This window comes from Salvia miltiorrhiza, unplaced genomic scaffold (genome assembly GCF_028751815.1).
Source record: "Salvia miltiorrhiza cultivar Shanhuang (shh) unplaced genomic scaffold, IMPLAD_Smil_shh fragScaff_scaffold_132_2, whole genome shotgun sequence".
Classification (NCBI taxonomy): domain Eukaryota; kingdom Viridiplantae; phylum Streptophyta; class Magnoliopsida; order Lamiales; family Lamiaceae; genus Salvia; species Salvia miltiorrhiza.
In genome coordinates this window covers 11589-19317 of record NW_026651413.1, presented here as the reverse complement: position 1 = coordinate 19317, position 7729 = coordinate 11589, and the positions used below count along the sequence as shown (strand labels likewise).

Here is a 7729-nt window from a genome sequence, read left to right as displayed (position 1 = left end):
AATAAGAAAAACGAAAGGATTCACGAAAGTCAGGAATAGTGCACTAATGGTTAGTGGAGGATTGTGGATGTATACACTGAATATTACGTCTCGCAGTTAAGAAAGTATGTGATTAAGAAAGATGAGATAGTCCAAGCTCAGGGCTTAAGTTATGAAGAGAAATCAGTTTAGTGACTAGATTGCAAGGTTCAAGTGTTACGAGGCAATAATATTGTTCTCGTCATGTAGTGGAACCATCACAGGATGGAAAAGGCTACAAAAGAGATGAATGAAACGAATGACTAGTATCACAAGCTAGAATACCAGATATGCAATTCCGAGGACGGAATTTTTATAAGGAGGGAGGGATGTAATACCCCGTTTCCTCGAGCTAAGTTTAGAAAAATTTTGAACTTAGATAGGAAGATGATTCACGCCGAATAAAAGAAAATGAATTTATTTTAATTCCAACAAAGACGATTTACAAAAATATATTTGTAAATTTAGTTATTTAAATTCTTATACATTGCATATTTATTTAAATTGAGCATTTGAATTTTTTTTTATACGAGCATTTGAACCCTAAAGAATTATTTCAGTTTGACAATTCATCACAGATGTTTTAATTGTCACATCACGTTATTTCATTGCTTTTAGCAACACTTACCATCAAGCCACTCCCTACAATTAAAGTCTTCCTACACTCTATTTTCCTTCATTCACACAATTAAAGTCTTCCTACACTCTATTTTCCTTCATTCACACAATTAAAGTCTTCCTACACTCTATTTTCTTTCATTCACACATCTACTCTTGAAAAAGTAACAGCATAGCCGTGCAGTCACCCCACCCTGTGCATCCCTTTTATATCATCAGCCAAAGTCCTCCTTCATCCCACACAAATTTCTCAACCAGAGATAGAGCTCCAGCTCAGTCCATAAAACAAACAACATTTTCATCAAGGTTTCATTTCAAATTCACTATTGAACCAGACTGCCAAATCAAAACCACCAAGATGTTCATCAACTCAAGGTTTTATTTCAACCAAATTATTTACGCAGTGTTTACTAAAGTAGACAACAACTCAATCTTTCATTTTTAGAAGAATACATTCATACATATGTTCGCATACATCTATTCTGTGTATATATATAAATATGTGTGTATCCGCATTAACAATTGAACCAAGTTTTCAGTATGTATAACAAAATTCATTTACTGATTTAAAGAAAAGACTTATGTTTGTACATATGAAAGAATCGACTTGATAAAAGAGAAGTCTTGAAGCTTTGTTATCCCCTGATTTCTAACCTTACTGCGTCGAGTCCTTTGGTGTGTTTGTTGGCTGTGAGAGTCGATAGATGGAGGGAGGTAGAGCACGGCACGACGGCAACTCGCCGCTGCTGTCCGGCCAAGGGAGAGTGAAAAGGGGGAGGAGATCCGAGGCGGCGGCTTTTTTGCCGTTGCTCTGGATCTGAGAACGGCGGCGGCCATGGCTGTCCTGTGGTCGCCGGACTGATTCAGAAAGAGAGGGGTGGCCGGCGGCGTTCGTCGCCGGAAGACGAACCGTGCAGTCACTGGAGGAGACTGAGGGCGACTGGATTGAGGTCACTAGGGTTCAGGCGCTGCAGCAGTTCATCGCTGTTGTCGTCGCCGGAGATCTGAGAGAGGGAGTCCGAGTCACGTCGGCGGCAGCTTTTCTTGTTGCAGTCGCCGAGAAGGGAGAAGAGAGAAGGGAGCTGGAGCCTGTCGCCGCTTGCTCCGGCGAGCTCCAACGGCCGTGAAGTCCGAGCAGTTGCGAGGGAGAGAGGCGAGCAGTCGTGAGGGAGAAAGAGATGAGCAGTCGTCGGGGAGAGGAAAGATGACGAAGAAGGGAGAGCCGCGCCGCTCGCCGGCGGTGACGGCGCCGTTGAACGGCAGTGGCGACGGACATATCGTCCGAGAGAGAGAGGAGAGAGGAGTGTGCAGCTGCGTTTGTGTTTGTATGTGTGTGTGCGGCTGATAAGGAGGAAAAGGGGGTGGGGGTGTTGGGCTAGGTTTGGGCTTGAGTGTTGGGCCGAGTTTTGTTTAAATTTTATTTCAGTTGGGCCAGTGTTTAATTAAAGGGTTGGGACTCATTTTATTTAAACTTGGGCTGCCATTTTTTTTTAGTGGGCTGCGAAATTAAAAAAAAAAAAAGGGGAGGTCCTTGATTTAATTATTTTAAATGGGCTGCCCAATTATTGATTTAATTGGATTGTGGAGAGTTGTTTAAAAAAAAAAAAAAGCTACACTATTATAATTAATTAGACTTATTAAGTTTGATTAATTATTTTAATTTTCATAATAATATTAAATTATTATTATTATGTGCATATTTTAAGTAATTTCTTATTATATGCCAAGCATGACATGAATTTGCATTATATTTTTGCAATAAGAGTATTTAAGATTTAATTGGTTTTATTTATAATTCCAATTATTAAAGAAAGATGAGTAAGAATATTGTTGGTGTTCTTAACTCAAGAGAAATGTTTTCAATTATTTATTCATTAAATTTTGAAAACCGACTAAGTGAATCATAGAATGTTAAGCACTACACCATGGCTTAAGATTAGATTCAAGGAGACCTATTAAGAATAGAATTTCTTGTAGGCTTTGTGACCAGGGGGACTAGCGCTGCTTTCCCAAGACAGGTTTTTATGTGTATGATCTTCAGGCTTTGCCTATCCAGGTGGGCATTACTTTTACTATACGTATATAGAGATCCCCTGCGTGTCGTAGGCGTCTTATACGAATGAATGCATGAGATGATCTAACTATTAATTTCAGTTTCATATATATCAAATGAGTTTAAATGTTACATTCAAGCAAGTTATTTCATGACAAAATCTTTGAGTTAAAGTTATTTCAAGTATTGTCTTGCCATAAAATGTTTAAATTTTAGTATGATATCTATCTGCTTTGGCTTTGCCAATGATGCAATCGAATTCGGGTCCTGAGCAGTTGATAGTTATCCTGCCTTGACTAGTGTACACCAGTGACCGTGAGTCATCTAGCGGGTTGGCCGGTCAAGTGACCGTGAGAGGTGGCCACCTCTCCGGCACACAGTTCCAGATATGATAGATTACAAAAGAACTTAGACTGCAGTCGAACTTTAAGAATCACAACTGAATTTAGTAAGCTTGGGCATTTTTAGCGAAAAAACCCCTTGCTGTACTGTTTATGATGGCATGACAATTTGAATCTTTACGAAGCATGTTACATTTTGATAGTAGGCATATGTGCCCACTGAGTATTTTTATACTTAGCCCTGCATGTATTTCTAAATGTGCAGGTTGAGCAGCTGATGGAATGGAATGATGTTGAGCGGGTGTTCCTTTGACATTTCAAGAAATGTAACCTTGAGTATACATCTTCATATGTATATCTCACACGTTTTCCGCTGCAAAACACTTTAATTAGAATAACTCTATGTTATGAAGTTGTGACACGTGTTATTGGGTAACCCACCTTAATCAGTTCTCCTTTATGTGTATGTTTTATAAGTATCCAAATGATCATATATGATCCTAGCATTTTATCTATGAGTGACATTTCCATATACTTTAATGTTAAGTAATTGTCCATATCCGTTCCCACTCATTAATTCTCATCCCAAGTCATAATCCCGGCTAAATTTGTCATTAAGGGTTGCGGGCTGTGACAGCGCCCCCCCGCCCGAGCCTCGTTAAAGATGCTCAATCGGAAGCAGAAGAAAAAACAATCAAAGCAATATAGAAACTCCTCCCGTTTCTACAAGCGCGCCAATCCGTTTTAGTGTGCGTTAGGATTTCTAGTTAACTAGCGTTTCACCCGTGCGATGCACGGGATACGTATTTTGTTGAAATTTCATATATTTAATTCATTTTTTAAAATATACACGAATATTATTAAAATTAAATACAAGTTACAAGATAATAAAAAAATCTTAATTTATTTTAAAATTTATCTATTTACATAAAAGTTCATAGTACGTTATAAGTAGTTGAGTAAGACATCAAATAAAAGTTATAAAATTGTTATACAATTTATATTAATACTAAAAATATATTTTAAGATTAACATTTTAAATTTCTCAAAAACAATTATACTTCCTCCGTCCATAAAAAAATATGGCAATTTTGTCATTTTTGTGTCAACCAAAAGTATGACACTCTACTTTTCAGAATATTGTTCCACATATTTTCCTTATCTTTTACATTACAAATACCCCTCTTATTTACAAAAAAAGATCACCTTAATTCAATCTCAACCACTCATTTCATATAATGGTGGGACCCTTTCTCAAGTGTATAAAAATCACCATCAATTTTTGTGCCAATCAAAAGTGTCATACTTTTGGTGGACGGGGCCACGGGGGGAATAACATATCAAAGACAACTGCAAACTTTTCATCTTATTATTATAAATTTTGAAAGACTTCTTTATATATAACATATGTAGTAGACGAATAACCTACATTGTCTACATATCAAGATTTTAGACCTCTTCAGCTTGTAACTCTAAAAATAGCTACATAAAATTGACCATGCCTAAAAATAGGTTTCTTAAAAAATAAACTCACGTGAGAAAGTGATTGACCTTGACTTTTGTCTATAGTCATTGCATAAGAAACTATAATAACAAACTATCGCCGTTAAAACTTGAACGGTAGTCTTGGATCAGCTGGTTCCGGTGTCATCCTTGGTATCAGGACTTGATGTTCTGCATTATGGCCCGTGAGAATTTTCCATTCCAAAACATGTATACCGAGTTTTGGGTGCAATGTATAAAGTTGTTGTTTTTGGCTACTGCTTCAGATCCCATTGTCAGTTCTCATCAAGTTTTAGAATCTCTGTCACGACCGGACATAATTAAGGATAATTAAGCCGGGGAAACCGTGACTAATGGAGGGAGATTAGAAGCGGGGTAGAAAGGGAAATAATCAAACAAGAAAGGATCGCAGTATCATTGTTAACAACAGGGATATTTATAATATAACGGAGTTTTAGTCGTATAGACTCAAATAACTAGTAAGTTCGGATAACTCCGACTTATCCAAAATAACATAAAACTTCTGAGTACGCAGCAGAATAAGGTTCTGATTACATGTATGAAGACATGTAACCCTAGAGTTCATTAATACATAATAAGACAAAAGAGTCCCGCTCGTCACTTCATCACCATCGGCAGCTGCTCAACCTGCACATTTAGAAATATATGCAGGGCTGAGTACAAAAGTACTCAGTGGGCACATATGCCTACTATGAAATATAACATGCTTCGTAAAGTTGTAAATTGTCATGCCATCATAAACAGTACAGCAAGGGAGTTTTTCGCTAAAAAGGCCCAAGCTTACTAAATTCATTTGTGATTCTTAAAGTTCGTCTGCAGACTAAGTTCTCTTGTAATCTATCATATCTGGAACTGTGTGCCGGAGAGGTGGCCACCTCTCACGGTCACTTGACCGGCCAACCCGCTAGATGACTCACGGTCACTGGTGTACACTAGTCCTGGCAGGATAGCTATCAACTGCTCAGGACCCGAATTCGATTGCATAATAAAAGTCACATCAGATAGATATCATACTGAAATTTAAATATTTTATGGCAAGACAATATTTGAAATAACTTCAATTAATTTAGTCATGAAATAACTTGCTTGAACGTAACATTTAAACTCATTTGATATATATGAAAGTAATGCCCACCTGATAGCAAAGCTTTGCTACAGATTAGTGACTCCTTGACGAGCTCTTATTCTTGCGCTCGACCTTTAATCCGAGAAAATAACGTAAGACTTTAAATCGAGGGAAAATTCTCAATTAAATGAGAATGCGTAATTAAACTATGCATGAATCTCGTATGCATGAACTATTATTCTGAGATAATAATCAGGGAATTTCTATTGTTAATCCAGGCTATCGGATTTAAACAAAAGCTAAGTCTCGTCTCATGAAGCCGGATAATTAACAAAAATTAATCCGTTCTCTTCGGGGTGTTCTAATCCGTCAATTAAATAAACTCCGCTCCTCGTAGTCAATAGAAAATAAATAAATACTTCAGCTTATTCGCTTTATAACCTCATAATTAATCGGCTTAATAAATAGGAATAAGTAATGTTATAAGATTAAATAATTAAAAGGCTCAACATAAGGCAACCTAATAATTAAGTAAAAGTGGGCTTGAATAATTAACATGAGAGGCCCAATTGAAATAATTCATCGGCTCAAGTAATTAAATAAATCTTGGCCCAATAAATAATTATTTAATTAGCTGGGCTCAATTAAATAAATCAAAGGAGGCCCAACGTAGATAATATAACAGCCCAATTAAAATAAAATAGATGGGCTTCTATTTAAATAAATTCGGCCCAATGAAATAATGTAATAAAAGCCCATCTGAGTAAAATAAATAAATTCAGAGGCCCAATCAGTAAATAAAATCGGCCCATATAAATAAATTCAGAAGCCCAATTCATAATTTAAAATCGGCCCAAAATTAATAAATAATCCAGCCCAACTCAAGCCCACTGAAAATAAATAACAAAGCCCAATAAAATAATAACTAGAAGGCCCAAATCAATTAAATAACAAGCCCATTAAGCAAAGCCCAATTTTCATAAATGAAAGAAGCCCAATTAAAAATACACTCGGTTCTCTCTCTTTCTAAACTCACGTTTCTCTCTTTTTTTTTTTTTCTTCAGATACATTGTCCCTCTCTCTTTCAACTCAATCCCTCTCTTCTTCTCAAAAATCATTCGACTCTCTTTCTTCAATGAGGGTTCGCCGCCGCTGCTCCGAAATCCGGCGAGGTCGACAGCCGCGCCAAGGTCCGACGCCTCCTCGCCTCTCTTCTTTCTCTCGTTCTCAGCCCACCAAATCGGGCTCCATCGATTCAGCGTCGCCGTCTTCCGATTCAGAGCAGTCGCCGACTCCCTCTCAAGATCTGTTCGTCTCTCTCTCTCTCCCGAAGTCACCGCCGTCCGAGCTCGCCGGAGCGAGCGGCGACAACCACTGCTCCTTGGTTCTCTCTTCTTTCTCGCTGAAGCAGGCCCGACATCTCTCCCTCCGCCGACCAACCCCCGCGTCCAGCCGCCGTCCACCCACTGCTCTCTCTGAATCGACGGGCAGCAGGAACACCTGGCCACTGCCGCCGTCGATTTCCCGAGCCCCGACGCCGCTGCTACTGGAAGGCCGGCTTCGCCGTGTCGCTGCTTCGATCCGCCACCGCCGCGGAACCGGCGAGCGGCGCCGCTGCTGCTGTGCAATTTCCAGCGAAAGGTGTCGCCTCGCCTCCTCCTCGGAGCCGTTCAGTTCTGATTCAGACGTCAAGGCAGGGAGTCGAGCCCTGCCTCTTTTCCACCTCCGCCACCATGGTTCTGCCGCCATCTCCTTCGCGTTCCTCCGGCGACCAGGGAAGAGTCCGCCGTTGCTATCGCTGTTCCCGGGGTCGATGAGGTTCGAGTTATGCCACGCCGCTGCTGTTGCCGTTCTCGGACTTCACCGTGACAGCAAGAACTGTCGTCTTAATCTTCGTCACAGCTCGGCTGAATAGGGCAGTCGCCCCCTTCCCATTCGAAGCTAAGTTCTACAATCCTATGATATTCTATTTTCGATCATATATTATGCACTTCGATCTGCTGCTATTCTCATAGCTCGTGAAATCATGGTTATTCTATACTCTTGTTATGAAATGCTGTGGTTTTGCTACTGATTATGCAAATTCTCAATGCAATTGAATTGTGTGGA

The 7729-nt window shown here is 39.4% G+C and overlaps 1 long non-coding RNA gene across 1 annotated transcript; it reads left to right on the top strand.

The window, feature by feature from the left end:
- The first annotated feature begins 784 nt into the window (after positions 1 to 784).
- LOC131002445 (uncharacterized) lies at positions 785 to 3562 on the top strand. Its single transcript, XR_009094294.1, has 3 exons — positions 785 to 1011; positions 2614 to 2692; positions 3296 to 3562. It is a non-coding gene; the product is annotated as an uncharacterized LOC131002445 (long non-coding RNA).
- Positions 3563 to 7729: the final 4167 nt, after the last annotated feature.